Below are 15,949 nucleotides of genomic sequence, written 5' to 3' on the forward strand. Positions count from 1 at the left end.
TGGCTTTGTCCCACCACCTTCAGAGTCAGGTGAGCATTACCTTATTACAGTCCAAAACTGACCAAAGAAAGGGGGGTAACCCACTCGAGTCCAACAGATCCTTTGTTGTTTCCTAGGCCAGTGTTCTTTGTTCCAGTGAGGCTCGCTGGGTTTGTCCCATACATGCCATGATGAGGTATGTACTGCCCCTCTATTCTTGGAGAGTTTTGCCTGGGTTTGCTTTAAGCCATGAGGACAGATTCTCAACCTCATAACCATATACATGAAATTACAGTCTATAACATTACTATAACGATAATGCTTAGTACATCGTGAGCCTTCCGAAGGCATGACAAACTTTGCATTAGATACCACACAATCATATTATAAAGATGAACATGGGGGTGCTGGGTGTTCCTTCAAGGTACAGAATGTCACACCACATCCCTCCTTATTCTTCAGAGTCTGAGCTCCAGCCCAAGGTGCAACTTCAAACACTGTCTACACAGCTGTTTTTAGAGTGGTAGATGAGACCTTCTAACCCAAGTCTGTTCACCTGTGCTTGGAGGCTTGCCACTGAGGGCTGTGTGACATACCCTAAGAGGCCGGCTTGGCTAGTGACACATTGCCCCTTACTATGATCTAGAAGGATAGAGTCCATAGTAAAGAGAAAAGTGATTACAGCACCATTTCAAGAGCATCTCATGGAAAGAACTGTGGCCCTGAAAAATGTAACTTCTTTCCTGCTTCCACCATGCTTTCGAGGGATAATAATTTGCTGCTGACTTACACCCATGATGCTGGCCTGGCTCTGTAAGCTTGTACATTGCAGTGGCAGGACTAGTGCTCTACTCATTTCCTGCACAGCTGCTTTATGGGGGGCAGCAAGTACAGCTGATGCCTAAAGGTCTGAGCTGTCCACACAGGCATCTGGAGCAGGGAAGTCTTACTTTTGGCCTGCTCGCCCATGCAGAAGTATAGAGACAGTTTTGCGGTAAATATTTCATTTTAACTTTTGCTGTGGGGGGTGGGGCAGGGCGGATATTAGCATTTAGCTATTTATCAAGAGGCAATAAAATTATAGGTAAAGTGTGTTTTTTAAGAATAATTTTATATTTAGTTTAAAAGCAAACATTTTATAACCTAATCAATTGAAGATGAATTATGCCTGCACATGGACTTGCATTTGAGGCTGGTGTGTGTGGTTTTTTCAGAAGGGCTTGTACAACATGTTTATATTTTAAAATTACTACTAAGACTATTGAAGTCATAGTTAAGGTGGTTGTGTTGTAGTGAAATACGTATATCTTGATGCTTGATGTAAAATGCTTGGTTTTTGTATGTGGGCAGTTTTAACTTTTCATGTTCTTAATTTTTCATTCTTGCTTTAGGTGTTTCAAGGTTTGTAAATGATTTGAGGAGGCAATAAGTATTTTATCACCACTTAGCAACTGGTTTGAGGAGTTGTTTGGCTGTAGAATTTTCCAGAGTGTAGCTTTTTGGTTTGTTTCATGTAAGAAGAAATAAAATACCTGTTTAAAATTATTTTTAAAGAGCTCATAAAAGCAAGGTGTCTTGAAATTATTAAATTAAAGGTATCAATGGAACTGACCAAGCTAAAAGTGAATGAAAATCAACAACCATATTCCAGCAATAGCCTCCAAATTGTTGAGGAAAGATCCTGTCAGATAAAATGCTACTACCTTGCCAGAATGAGTAAAATTTTTCACATACTTATAAACCATTTTGGTTGCAAGGACTAATAACCTGTAACTTCCATTCGGGTGTTTTCTTCTTCAGTCCCTGTGCTTATAGATTGTCTTATTGCCAGTCCAATGTGTTTTTTGGAAAATGTAGCTATGGCAATGTTATCTTTTCCCCAAGGGCGAATGTCACTCTTATCATTGCGAGGTCTACTTGGCTACCTCCTGCACACTAAAAATTTACAGTTTGTATTTTTGACAATTGACAATTAGGTTCAGATTGACCAGAGTGAGGGAGGGCAGCGAGAGAGAAGCTAAATCTACATATTGAGTTGTCTACTTTATTGTAAAATGCTGGAAGACAAAAATAAAAACCTTAAATTTTACAGTACAGATTCTCTTCATACAATTTATAGATGATAAAAGACTGCATTAAATTCATACATCTCCTCTCCCCCCCCCTACTGGTTATAGTGACGCACTCTCAAAAAAGGAACCCCGAATGAGTGTGTGGGACTCCTAAAATGTGTGCAGAGGGGATCTTCTGCATATAGATCTCCCCTGCCCATGCTGTATGAGGTTGGGTTATCAACAATTTCTACTTAATCTTCATCTGACCCACACAGAGGCCTCTCTCCAGAGTGAGGGGAAGGTGCACCCCATCTCTCAGAGATGCAAAAAAGGCTAAATAACCTCAGGCTGTATTTTTTTTTCTGGTGCTCTGGAACATCTCCCCCCATACCTGTCTTAAGGGGATTCAGGGGACAGCACACAGTTGGAGAAACTCTTGTTATCCTGGTTCTACTGGGGGCTGGTTCCATGGGGGACTCTGACTAGGTTATGAAGGAGAGCTACAGGGCCCAGGAATACAGTAACACAGCATCCCTGGGAGAATACCTCTTGGTATGCAGGTTGTGTAGGCTGTACCTTTTACTCCATTACATTGTGGGAGGCAAATCTTGTACACATGCCACTTAAAATAATCTGGGCAAACTTCCACCAACCCCCGCCTTTGTGTTTTACTGCAGGAGTGTAGTCTATTTTGTAGTAGGCTCTGTGAAGAAATAAATATCCTGTAATGAAATGGTTATCTGAGTTTTTGTCTAAATGTCAAAAGACTATTGTACTCCTCTTGTAAGATTTAATAAAGCTATAATCTCTAGTTCACTCAAGTTTAATAAACCATTTACTTTCAAGAAAATAAAATTGGATAACAGATGAAGGTTTTTATTAAGGGGAAAAAGACCATGAATGCCATTTCTAAAGGGAAATATTTATGGATTTCTGATTCATAGTGTGGCTGAACAAAAAATGACTTCAGATGCCCTAGGGTCCAGGTTAGAATTGAATCACTTATGTAAAGCAACTGTACAGTGAAACATGTAATGAGAATTTTTTTTCCTGAAGCTGTTTAAAGAATGTTTCTTAACTTTTTGCCTCATTTCCTAAGGTGAAAATCAGTATGAATTATGACATATTTAGATTATTTCTGATGAGATTATACTGTTATTAGTCTCACCAACTGTTAGCATACACTCACAAGGAATTTAAAAAAGTCAAAATGAGTAATCAAGGCACATAAATATTTCACAATATTATGCCCTACTTGTTTGAAATTGTATGCTTGAGTAATATTTCAAAGTTTGATAATAAGCATATAATGTGCAACTGTTTAACAGAAATAAAGATCTTCTCAAATAGTAATTGCTATAACATGCAGTGCATTTAATTAGTAACAGAGAAACTTCTGAGAAATTCTCTACTGAAGACCTGAAAACTACATTACAAAACAGAATATTTATCAACATGTAGTCTGCTGAAAATGATAAGAATTTTATACAAGAACATGTGATTGTGTTTCTGATTGAGGAAGGCGGGAAATGTGTGTGCTGAGTAGTTCATGGAGTTGACATTTCTGGTTCCTTCATATGGTGCGTTTTGGTTTTTGTGTTAAAGATAGGCATGGCTGAATATGGGCAAATTCTAGTTTCAAGTTTGTAGCAACTATCTTGTTTTTTACAAAAATGAATTAGACAAAATTTGATTTTTATTGTGTAAAAATGTTAGCTCTGTGGTTCTTCCATTTGTCACTTTTTGGAGTCACTGAGTATCAATTGATTACCTGTTCTGTTCCTACTCTCTGAAGCACTTGGTATTGGCCACTATCAGACAGGATACTGAGCTAGATGGACCTTTGGTCTGATCCAGTATGGCCTTTCTTATGTTGTTATATAGCAGTGTTAATTAGATTGTGAACGATTTGGGCGCTGGGTCATCATTTCATTTGGTTTATGTAATGTCTGATGCAATTAGACCCCGATCCCTGATGAAAAGTAAATACATGGTGAAAACATCTGGTGACCAACAAATGTTGGATCATCCAGAATTACAGCACAAGTCTCTGGCAAAAACCATCAGGTTTCCTGTGAAATATTTGTGAGTAAGCAATGTGTTTTGTCTGCTGAAAGAATGGTCAGATACTTTAGTTCCAGACCACAATCTAGCTTGGGAGAAATTTTCTTTTTCTTATGTAGAAAAATTGGCTCACAAAATTATTCAGTAACCTGCTGAGTAGCAATGTAGCACAGCAGGGCAGAGCTAAATTGAAATCTTATCAAACTAAGTATTGGATTTGGAGACAAAAATCAAAACTATCAGTAATGCCAGTATGGTTTAATTTACAGATCGTGTCCAAGCTTGAGTCATTGAATGGTCCAAGCACTTCAAGATAAATTCTAGATATTAAAATTGATGGATTAAAATAATACTGAAGGTGTGAGAGCTGCTACATTATAGGTGCAGCTGTTGACTAGACATTTTCTTAGTTTGGGTTTTGAAATATTTTATTTTTCCACTCAACTTTTTAAACTTTAGTTTCTCATGTTTCCTTTAATAAGTTCTGGAAGTGATTTAAAAGTTACGGTTTTACATAAAATACCTGTACTGAAAAGTGCCCAACTCATCCATTATTTTCACCTGAGCCATTGGCTGTGGCTCTGAATGATCAGTTTTTGGTCTCCAGGTAGCTTGTTACAGAAATGTGGATTTAGCATTTGTCTAGCTGCACATTATGCAGTTAGGATATTATGACTTTTACAGTCATGTCAACCTTACAAGATCAACAGATTTTTTTTTTCAAGCAAAGCAGGGGAGTTGTTCACTCAATAACCCTGACTGAAGTAATGGATAGTATACATGATCTGTCAGATTACTAGAAATAGCTACATTTTTTTTTACATACCTTTATTAAAGTTATATAGTTACTTATCCTATGTGCCTCACTGTCATTTGAAGGGATTGTGAATAAAATTAGTGATGGGCAACATAAAACAGTTTGTGGGTCTGGTTTGGAATTTCAGATTTCTAGTCAAATTTTATCTGAACAGTTTGAATCTCTGGAGTTTGCAAGATTTTGAGGGAGAGGCAGTATTTCCTGCTTCTGTATTGGCTTTCAGATATGCTGCAAGAATAATGCTTCTCAAGATATTTAACACTCATTGGTTCCAGGTCAGAAAGGAAATGGAAATGCAATGACTTCTCAGTTCAAAAACAGACCATGTTGTCCTAACTCGAATATCTTGAACTTCAGAGATTTAGTTTGGGTTCATCTGATGTTAGGTGAAGGTTTCAGGTCTGATTTCTCAACCGGTTCACTTATCTCTAAATACAATACTGAATACATTTTATCAGGGCTGGTGCAAGGATGTTTCGTGCCCTAGGCGAAATTTCCACCTTGTGCGCCCCTCCCTGCAGCAGCTCCGCCCTGAGGCACCCCCCCCTTGCAGCAGCTCCATCCTGAGGCACCCCCCCCGCCCCAGCTCACCCCTGGTCTGTGCACGAGCACGCTGTCGCTGCTTCACTTCTCCCACCTCCCAGGCTTGCGGTGCCTAAGCTGATTGGCATCCCAAGCCTGGGAGGCGGGAGAAGTGAAGCAGTTCACCCCTGTCCCCGGCGTGCTCGGGGAGGAGGCGGGGCAGGGGTGACCTGGGGTGGGGAGTTCCCCTGCATGCCGCCCCCTCCTTACTTGCTGCAGGCGGCCCTCCCCACAGTCCCCTGCCCCAGCTCCCTCTGCCTAAATGCCGAAGATTCGGCCGCAATGGTCGCTGCCGAAGAAAATGGCGCCCTCCAAATCCCAGCGCCCTAGGTCGCCTAAATGGTTGCACTGGCCCTGCATTTTCTTCACAAAGGGTTAAAGCTATCAATAAGTAACTTGTTGGAGGCTCTCTACTGATAAAAGATGCGTTGGCTTCAATGGGACTATGCTTAACTACCTTGCTTAATTGGGACCTGAGCGAGAGAACAAGTTTTTATAACTGTTTTATTGTCAAAATGGATAGAATTTCATTAAACAAAACAATATTGAACTTATTAAGTTTTATATCAAGAAATTGGGTTTTGTGTCCAAATTGACTGTTTGTTCCTGATATTTTAATGTCATTATGTTCATTTAGATCAGGACTCTGGAATCCTATGAAATGATAGAATGGTAAAATTTTAGTATTTGGAATTTGGGAGTGTATAGAATTGCCTTTGTACCATAGCTCTTTACAATCTGATAAGTAAGTTGACTATTTGATCTGCATGCTGTCCTCTTGGGTTGACTATTACTACTCTCTTCTGTGTAGACTCCCCAGGTAGCACATCTCCCAGATTCAAGCATGTTCAGAATAGTGAAACCTCACACTTCAATACACATGTGCTGTCACTCCCAGCCTTATTTCTATTTTCACAAATCACACCTCTGCTTTCTCCCCATTCATGTAAGGCTACGCCACCCCTACTTCCATGTGTGTTACTGTTCTGTATGTGTGGAGGAGAACAAGTGGCACTACTTCCTCTGTACATGTGTGGGTGAGGAATAGACAGAGAAGGAATGAGCCCTAGTTCTCCCTCCACCCCTGTGTGACAGTGTAGAGGTGAGCCAACACAGGTTGCCTGGGTAAATTGGAGACCTTCTATTATTTCTATTCTATATTCTATTCTATTTCTGTATTCTATTATTTCCAGCTGTCTAGAGCTGATCAGGAACTTTGACAAAACATTTTTTTTATTTTTGCTGAAAATGTCCATTTGTCAAACCCTAAACTGTTCACAGGAACAGGTTGGTTCTGATTAATTTCCTGACTTGAAGGTTTGGGGGAGGAGGACTTTTAGAATTGTAATAACATCCTGTCAAAATATTTGAAACAATTTTTTAAATCTACTTTTCTTTTTTAAATTTAACTTTAGTGTAAATTACCTTTTTTTTAAAAAGGTTAAAAAGGTTAAAGCAAAATAAATTTCAAAATTGTCAAAACAGCATTTTGAATCAAACCATTTTGTTTTTGATTTGTTGGTTTAAGAGATGTTTAAGATTTTACTTTTCACCCTGATTCAGAATAGGAAACTTTTTTTTTTTGAAATCTCAAAATATTTGAAATCTAATATATGGTGGGGACTACCAAAACCACCCAATAAATATTTTCAGAAAGGAAAAATAAAATTTTCAAGTTTCCACATAGTTAACATTAAATTCCAGTGTTTCTTGTAAACTGAGTAAATACATTTGAAATTACAATTTTTTTCAAATGGCTCTGTGTTGAAACTTTTATGAAGTGTCTACTTTTTCTTCATATCTTTTTATCTGTCCAGTGAAGATGCATAACATCACAGAAATTGAAACATGGATAAACTTTGACTTGGCTCATGGCAGGTGCAGTATTCAAATTCAGAAAGAGTAAAATGTTGTTAATATTTGCCATTATTTGAAAACTAGAAACAGTTCCTTGTAATAGAAGCTGTACCAGGAATAGCAATTTCCTGCAATATCCTGAACAAACATTGTTGAATTAAGTTAAACTTTAGCCAATTAAGTTTAATATCTTTGGAGTCTGTGTTAAATGAATGATTTATGTATCCTTATGAACCAGGATTGTATATATTTCAATAGGGGTGTTTAGGCAAATTCACTCCGGTTTTAACACCTCCGGAGAAGCACCACCATCTCCAGAGGCCAGCATATACTGGTTCAAATAGGTACTCCAGAGACTGATGCACATGAATGATTTTGAATAAGTAGCCTAAGTTTTTAAACTAATGTAGAGTCTTCTTTCTGATCCGAGAAACAGACAAGACTTTCTATCTAATGGAGGCCTACTCCTTCCTGGGAAGGTTGGGAGGAGTTGGCCCAGTCTGTGTGCTTGTTCTGAGCTAATAGTTGTTATGAATGTGTGGCCACAGAAAACAACCTTTGGTGGGATTTGAAGGATTATTCACCAGCCAGAGCTGTTGGAGTCAGGGAATTCTCTGGTAAGACTGTTTATAATTTTTTTTCTCTTCTTGTTTTAATGTGTTTCCTCTGTAATGCCTTAAGAACAAATTTCTTACCACTTAGAAAGAGCAGTGTGGTAACGTAACTGTGGCAATGACACTGTGTACCATCTTTGGGTACGTCCACACTAGCCGCCGGATTGGTGGGTAGCGATCTATCTATCAGGGATTGATTTATGGCGTCTTGATGAGACACGATAAATCGACCCCCGAAAGTGCTCCCCATCGACTCTGGAACTCCACCAGGGCAAGAGGCGGAAGCAGAGTCAACGGGGGATCGGTGGCCGTCGATCCCACGCCATGAGGACGGGAGGTAAGTCGATCTATTCTCGTAGCTGAAGTTGCATACCTTAAGCCTGGTCTACACTTAAGCCTGAACTCAGATGCACTGGCCAGGTAGACAGGAAAAGCCCAGCAAACTTTTGAATTTCATTTCCTGTTTGCCCAGCATGGAGAGCTGATCATCACAGGTGACCATGCAGTCCCAGAATCAAAAAAGAGCTCCAGCATGGACAGTACGGGAGTTACTGAATCTGATCTCTGTATGGGGAGATAAATCTGTTCTATCAGAACTCCATTCCAATAGACGAAATGCCAAAACATTTGAAAAAATCTCCAAGGCCATGATGGACAGAGGCCACAACAGGGACTCAACACAGTGCTGCGTGAAACTAAGGAACTGAGACAAGCATCTGAGAAGTGTACCAGAAAGCCAAAGAATCAAGTGGACGCTCATGGAGGGTGGGGTGACTGACGATTGTAGCTATCCCACAGTTCCTGCACTCTCCGAAAACCTCTTGAATTCTTGGCTGAGCTCCCAAAGCCTGAAGGGTCAAAAACATTGTCACGATTGGTTCAGGGTATATGTCGTTGTCCCCCTCCCTCGCCCCTCCATGAAAGCAAGGGGAAAAAAATCCTTTCTTGCCTTTTTTCAGTGTCACCGTATGTCTACTGGATGCTGCTGGCAGACGCGGTGCTGCAGCGCTACACAGCAGCATCCCCTTCCCTTGCCTTGCCTTGCCTTGCCTTGCCTTGCGATCGGCAGATGGTACAGTAGGACTGATAGCTGTCATCCTTGTCCCGTGAGTGCTCCTGGCTGGCCTCGGTGAGGTCGGCCAGGGGCGCATGGACAAAAATGGGAATGACTCCTGAGGTCATTCTCTTCTTTAAGTTTTGTCTAATGGAGAGTCAGTCCTGCCTGGAATATCATGGCAGCTGGAGGCTGCCCTCCCCTCCCCGCTTTGATCTCTGCTTGCAGAGGCAATAATGTCAGTGTTTCAAATCCATGCTTTCTTTATTATTTCATCACACAAATCGGGGGATAACTGCCACGGTAGCCCAGAAGGGGTGGGGGAGGAGGGAAGCAACGGGTGGGGTTGTTGCAGGGGCACCCCCTAGAATGGCATGCACCTCATCATTTCTGCGGGATGTCTGGGACTCTGACCCAGAGAGGCCATTTGCCTAATATCCTAGGCAGGACTAATGCTCCATTAGACAAAACTTAAAGAAGAGAATGACCTCGGGAGTCATTCCCATTTTTGTCCATGCGCCCCCGACCGACCTCACCGAAGCCGGCCAGGAGCACCCAAGACAGCAGCAGAAGGTACTGTATGACTGGTAACAGTCTTTGTTAACTTGCAAAAGGCAAGGGGATGCTGCTGTGTGGCGCTGCAGCACCGTGTCTGTTAGCAACATCCAGTAGACATACAGTGACGGTGAAAAACAGGCTGAACGGGCTCCATGGTTGCCATGCTATGGCGTCTGCCCGGGCAATCCAGGGAAAAGGGTGCAAAATGATTGTCTGCCATCGCTTTCATGGAGGGAGGATTGATTGATTACATTTACCCATAACCACCCCAGACAAATTTTTGTCCCCATCAGGCATTGGGATCTCAACCCAGAATTCCAATGGACGGGGGAGACTGCGGGAACTATGTGATAGCTACCCACAGTGCAACACTCCGGAAGTCGATGCTAGCCTCAGTACATGGACGCACACCACCGAATTAATGTGTTTAGTGTGGCCACGTGCACTCAACTTTATACAGTGTTTCCAAAAATCGGTTTCTGTAAAATCGGAATAATCCCATAGTGTAGACATACCCTTAGATCGATTTTCCCCCCACCCCCCAGTGTAGACCAGGCCTTTGAGGAGAAAGTAAAGCAGGCCTGCTTAGGCTGTTTGACGTTGCTGGGGAATTAACAGCATAGGCAGGGAGCTGACAGCCTGGAAATATACCAGTCAGGACAGAGACAAACACAAGTTTCTACCCAAGAGAGACAACACTGCTGGGGAGCCAGAAGCCCAAGAATGGGTGATGGTGCTGGACCATGAAGGAGGAATACAGGTGCAGATCCCCCTGAACAGTGACAGAATCAGATGATTGAATTCAGCTGCTTCTTTTCAATCAGTGGCCAAAGCAAAGATATTGGGATGATGTGCTGTGTGTACACTGTGTGATCTAGTTGACAGATTTCCTTAAGCCTTACAAACATCCTGAAAATGTATTGCTTGTAGACACATTCTTTCCATAAGAGTTTCAAAACTACTAAGACAAAATAAGTGTTTTCTGGCAATTATTGGAGGGGGGCATCTTAGCTCATTCCTTTAATTTAGTAATCTGGTGACCCTGCTTTTCTTTGCATTTGATTAAAAATAATGGGAGAGATTTTTCAAAGGCATAGATGGCAGTTGGGTGCCCAACTCCCATTGCCTTTCAATATGAGTTAGGCACCTAATTTACATCTTTGAAAAACCTCCCCTGATATGCATATTTTTGTTGGGGCATTTTAAGAGTGGTCTTCAACTATTCATTTCCAAGTTTTGAAGTATTTTTGCCTTTGTAAACCATGTGATATCTAAATACCTTGCTGTTGTCTGAATTTTTAAATTTTGTTTTTAGTTTTGGATCGCTATTAATATGAGCACCACACCATTCTAGATATGAATTTAGTGTCAAGCTTATGTTAATTCATTTTTTAAAAATGTTTTTGGATATTTTCAGAAAGTGCTTGCTACTGACGTGAAAATTACAATGTATTGAAAGCATAAGGGATTTAGCATTTCAGGGAATCATTTAAATTAATTTCATTGAAAGGTGTATTTTTTCCAAATGTTCCAACACTCTGCTGTTACCCATTAGACTCATGGGTCAGTATTACGCCCCCCCCCAAGTCACTAATATGCCAGTAAACCATCAACCTGCCAGGAAATATCAAATTGTCCCAAGTGCAAGAACCATCAATGCTGTTCAGATCCTAAAATAATGAGATGAGAGCATGAACTGAACTCTAAAATATTTTTATATAACATTAGACATTGCCTTTCGCAGGAAGTACTGTTTCCTGGAGTAGAATAATAATCTAGCATCCTATATTCTGTGTGCAAATGGAGAGAAGAATTTGCTGGTGGTTTGGAATCCTAATTATATATGCCAGGCATGTGACAGTGGCAAGGGTCAACTCACCCTTGTCTCAGTTTCCCCATCTGTAAAATGTGGCTAATATTCCCTCACATAATTCAAAGGAGTTTTGTGAGTGCTAATTAATGTCTATACTGTGCTTTGAATATGTAAGGTGTTACACAAATGGTAGGTGATGGTGGTGTTCTAACTGAACTAGAGAGAATTTTTTTTTTTGTGCCATTTGGGGATGAAAGAACACAGCCTGAAGTGAGAATGAGGATATGTGATTGCTCAGTGGAACAACAAATCACTAGCTGGCTATGGCATTTTTGCTTACACGGGCCTGATTCTGATCTCTCACCTCTAACTCCCCCTAATTTAAGCAGGTTGAGATCAGAATCAGGCTCATGGGGTGTAAAACATCCAGGGTTTGTAGGATTCAGGCACTAAGGACAGATTTTAAACACAAACAAAAGCTAATGAGAACCCAAGAATTGAACAATGTGGGTTGTATTAATCCTGATTTGACTTTAGGAAATAAGATTTTATCCTTTTCACAGATTTTACACATTGGAATGATTAAACATCTGTTTATATCCGCTACCAGAGTCTGAGGTTTTTCATGAGACCTGCTCATGAAAGCTTTCTTGATCTGAAACATTGCAATTAACTGGTTATTTCTACTTTGTCTTTTCCCCATTTATTAAATTTCAAATACAATATTTAGTATTGTTTGTAGGCATGTGTTTTTATTAAAAAAGAAAATATCTTTCACTGTTGAAAAAAAATAAATATCCTAAACCTAGCAGAAATCCATTATACCATGTTGGCAGGAGGCTACAGGTATTCTAATTCAATATATATTTTCCTTCATTCTGAGTACATCTTTTGGTATCTAGGATCACTTTTTAATTATAATTTAAGTGGCCATACAAAGGAATACAATGGAGAATACATTGCTAATAAAGTAAAGGACACAATTTCCTTTGACAAAATGTGAAGTGACAGCTAAATATATATATCAATTAAATTCTTCATAAATTCAAGATCTTGGCTCCTCCCTTCCCCCCTTCTCCTTAACAAAGAAGCAGGTAGGAACTTCCCAGCTTTTCAAAATCTATCTAGAATTCCTTTATAATATAAATATTATAAAATCAGGTATTGTATTGCCTGAAATCTTGAATGAAGACTTAGCTTAAATTGGCTTTGATAAAGAAGCTTGCGTGGACTGACATCTGTTTGAAAGACAGTAAACAAACGGTAAGAATCAGTTATGTACTGGACTGGAAGAGATGTAGTGGGATACTGGAGGCATCAGTGTTGGGTCCCATCAATGTAATATCCTTATTAATAGCCTGAGTGATGGTTTAACACATGGCATTTGGAGAAGAAATTAAACTGGGAGGAAATTATACAAAGCATAATAAAGGGACTTGGAGAGCATAGAAATATAGACAGGAAGTGACAAAATGAGTTTCATCTTGAAAATTTTGGGGAAAAAATGAAAACAGGTACTCAATGGGAAAGAGAAACTTAAGACGTGGTCTTGTTGAAAGAAATCTCCGGGTGGTAGTGAACAGCAAATTAGATATTAATACTCAGTGTCATATGACAACTATAAGGCCAATGCAGTTTAGGGCAGCATATGCAAAGGAATTGGACTGTGAAGTAGGAAGGTAATAGTTCCTTTCTGTACAGCTCTGGTGAGATCATACTTTGAATATTGTGTTTGGTTCTAGGCACCAATACTGAAAAGATGTAGACAAACTGGAGGTAGTTCAAAGACAATGGAGAATAAATTAAATACATAAACATGATCATGAGCTGGCTGATGGAATTAATTGAAGAAACAATATTAAGACTTAAGGCCTCAGTCCTAAAAAATCTGTGTGACAGATGCTAGTCTGCCTAATGTTGCCTAGTGCACTACCAGAAGTGGCTCAGATACTACAGTGATGAATGTTGTATATGAATTTATATGGAGTAGAATAGCACAGGACTACTCCTGTACATGACAATGGGACTATTCATGTGTAAAGCTTGGCATCTACATGTTTGACATATGGGGGCCTAAATATTTATAGCTTGGTTTAGTAAAGATTAAAGGGAATATAATAGTTAATACTCATGTCTGAAGGGGTAAATAATGAGTTCCATTTAGATCATTATATGTCAAATAGTTATGCTCACCTGGGTTTATTAAAGTAGGTTGTTCTAACCAAAAAGACCAGCACAATATAGAAAAGCTGTACTCACCCATACAGGGCTCAATGGTTGCTAGCTTGGACTGGTCAAAATTGGTTTATAATTTCATTGTTTTTTTTATGGACTAGTTATTACTTTCTACAACTTGAAGTTAATTGCATAGTGACTATTATCCAGTCACCAGCAAATGTCATATTCCATTATGCCCTACGTTTCCAGCATAACAATTTAACCGATTTCACAACAAAGCTTAGTGAGTTTAAAAAAAACCAAAACACATGTCTGCACCAATTATTTCATTTTGTCTTTTATGGCTTGGAACATTTTATGCATTGTCCAGTCATATGTTAATGTCACATTGTGGTTATGCACAGGCAAGGAAAATCATGTTCCCTCCTATATTTCCATTCTATTTGCCCTTTCGTGTGGTTTTAGTTATTTTATTAGCCAATCACAAGAATGAAAACAACCTTAAAATAGGTTTTGAAATTGGATCATGCTTGTCGATATATTTTCATTCTATAAGCAATATAAAATCCATCAACTAGTAATTCTTCTTTGTCTCTTAGCATAGCTTTCACGAGTCCTTATAATACTCTCATATGCTAACAGTTTCTTACCATAGCTATGAGGGATACTTGGCCCATATGGTAACAAAATGTTTGAACATCAAGAAAAGAAAGGACTTAACATGGTAAAGAGGTTGTAGTGAGAAGCAGTACAGTGAAATTAAGAAAAGGGAAACAAATATGCTTATTAGAAAAAAGCTTCCTGAGAAAAAGATCTGTCAATGAAATAATACCCCAAGGTAAGCAACCCAAGCTCCATTGTTTGGGCCACTTAAAGCTAAAGTGGAGAGAGCACTAGAGAATATATCGAAAGGAAGAATCTTGGAGGAAAGATTGTTTTGGGTTTAAGGCAGGGTTTGGTTTCCAGTTGAGCTGGCAGGGAAACCATTTTCATATCCAATGAACAACTGACATTTTTCTTGTTCTTCATTTGGATGAAACCAGGCTTCTCCTCCTTCCCCAAACAGAGAGATCAACATAACCAATAGTCCAGTGCTTAGGGCACGTATTGGATTCGGAGAAGGGACCTGAACACGTTTCCCACATCCCACTTGAGAACCTTAACCCCCAGGCTATTGGTTGTTCTGGGATGGGTCTCTCTCAATCTCTCTTGTTCGATCTGTATAACTAATTATTCATTGTGCCAGAGAAAAAGAGAGAGACGCTGTGTATCCTGGTGATTAGGGCACTACATGGGATGTGGTAGACCCCAGTTCAAGTCCCTACATCTCTGACCAAAAAAAGTGTTCTGTCGAAAAATACCCAACCGACGCTGTCTCATTTAGCTGTCTGCAAATGCTAGGTGCTTTAATGTTGGCATAATGAACTCCATATAAGTACATAGATCGCTAGAATTCTCTAGGATTCTAGTCCACTGGGGAAGTGGATTAGATAATCCCACAGATCATTTCCATTTCAGCTATCTATTGTTGCATGACAAGTCAGAAGCAATGATCTGCTGAATGGAAAAAAATATATATTGGAAATGTCTTGATTATTAAAAACTCAAGGAATACTAATTTTAAAAAGTGTGTAAATGTTTCTTTTAATAACTCTCCTGTTCTTTTGGCCATTGCCCTTGCACAAAGTTTTTAAAAGTTCAAACAGCGGATGTTCGCTCAGGGGTGAAATGCAGGCAAAGGTTAATTCTGGTTGTTCAGTGTAAATGGTGTAATTTGGATTTAAAAATCAATGAGTGTTGGTTGGTTTGGAACAGGTACTTGAGGGTTAGCTGTATTGAATGTTCTTATAGTTATAGCATCAAACGACAAAAATAAAATACCTGAACTGTAAATGCATAACCTTTAATTACATGTCTGAAAGTATAATTAGCTGTAATTTAAATAGGTTTTGTGAGGGAGTAAAAGGAAAAAGCTGTATTTTATATTTTGTACGTTAATTATGGAGCCATCAGCTGATGCTTTTTAAAAAAAAATGCATGTTAGTTTTTGTCCATCAGGGCTTAATTCTGAATAGTTAGGTGGTTGAAGACGGATACTTTTTGAGCAGGATGTCTATTTTTTTAAAGTACCTGCCATCTGGGCTCCTCAGTCCTAACAATTATTTCTTGTCTATGGTTTTGGAAAGGAAACAAGAGGAACAGGAAAGTACAGGAGGAAAACCCACATAGGGGATGAGTAATAGGAATAGAGTGGGGTGTGTGTGTGTGAAAGAAAAGTAATTAAAGAGAAGTCAAGAGCCCAATTGTATTTATTATTCTGTCTTAATTTAGGGCTTAGTCTCATAATCACATAAGCCTGTGAGTGATTTTATGCACACA

At 39.4% G+C, this 15,949-nt stretch overlaps 1 protein-coding gene across 5 annotated transcripts in view; it reads left to right on the forward strand.

Annotated features, from left to right (window-relative positions):
• Positions 1 to 15,949, forward strand: part of SGCZ (sarcoglycan zeta) — a 483,993-nt gene that overhangs the window by 157,738 nt on the left and 310,306 nt on the right. The window lies entirely within an intron of this gene.

This window comes from Mauremys mutica, chromosome 5 (genome assembly GCF_020497125.1).
Source record: "Mauremys mutica isolate MM-2020 ecotype Southern chromosome 5, ASM2049712v1, whole genome shotgun sequence".
NCBI classification, from domain to species: domain Eukaryota; kingdom Metazoa; phylum Chordata; order Testudines; family Geoemydidae; genus Mauremys; species Mauremys mutica.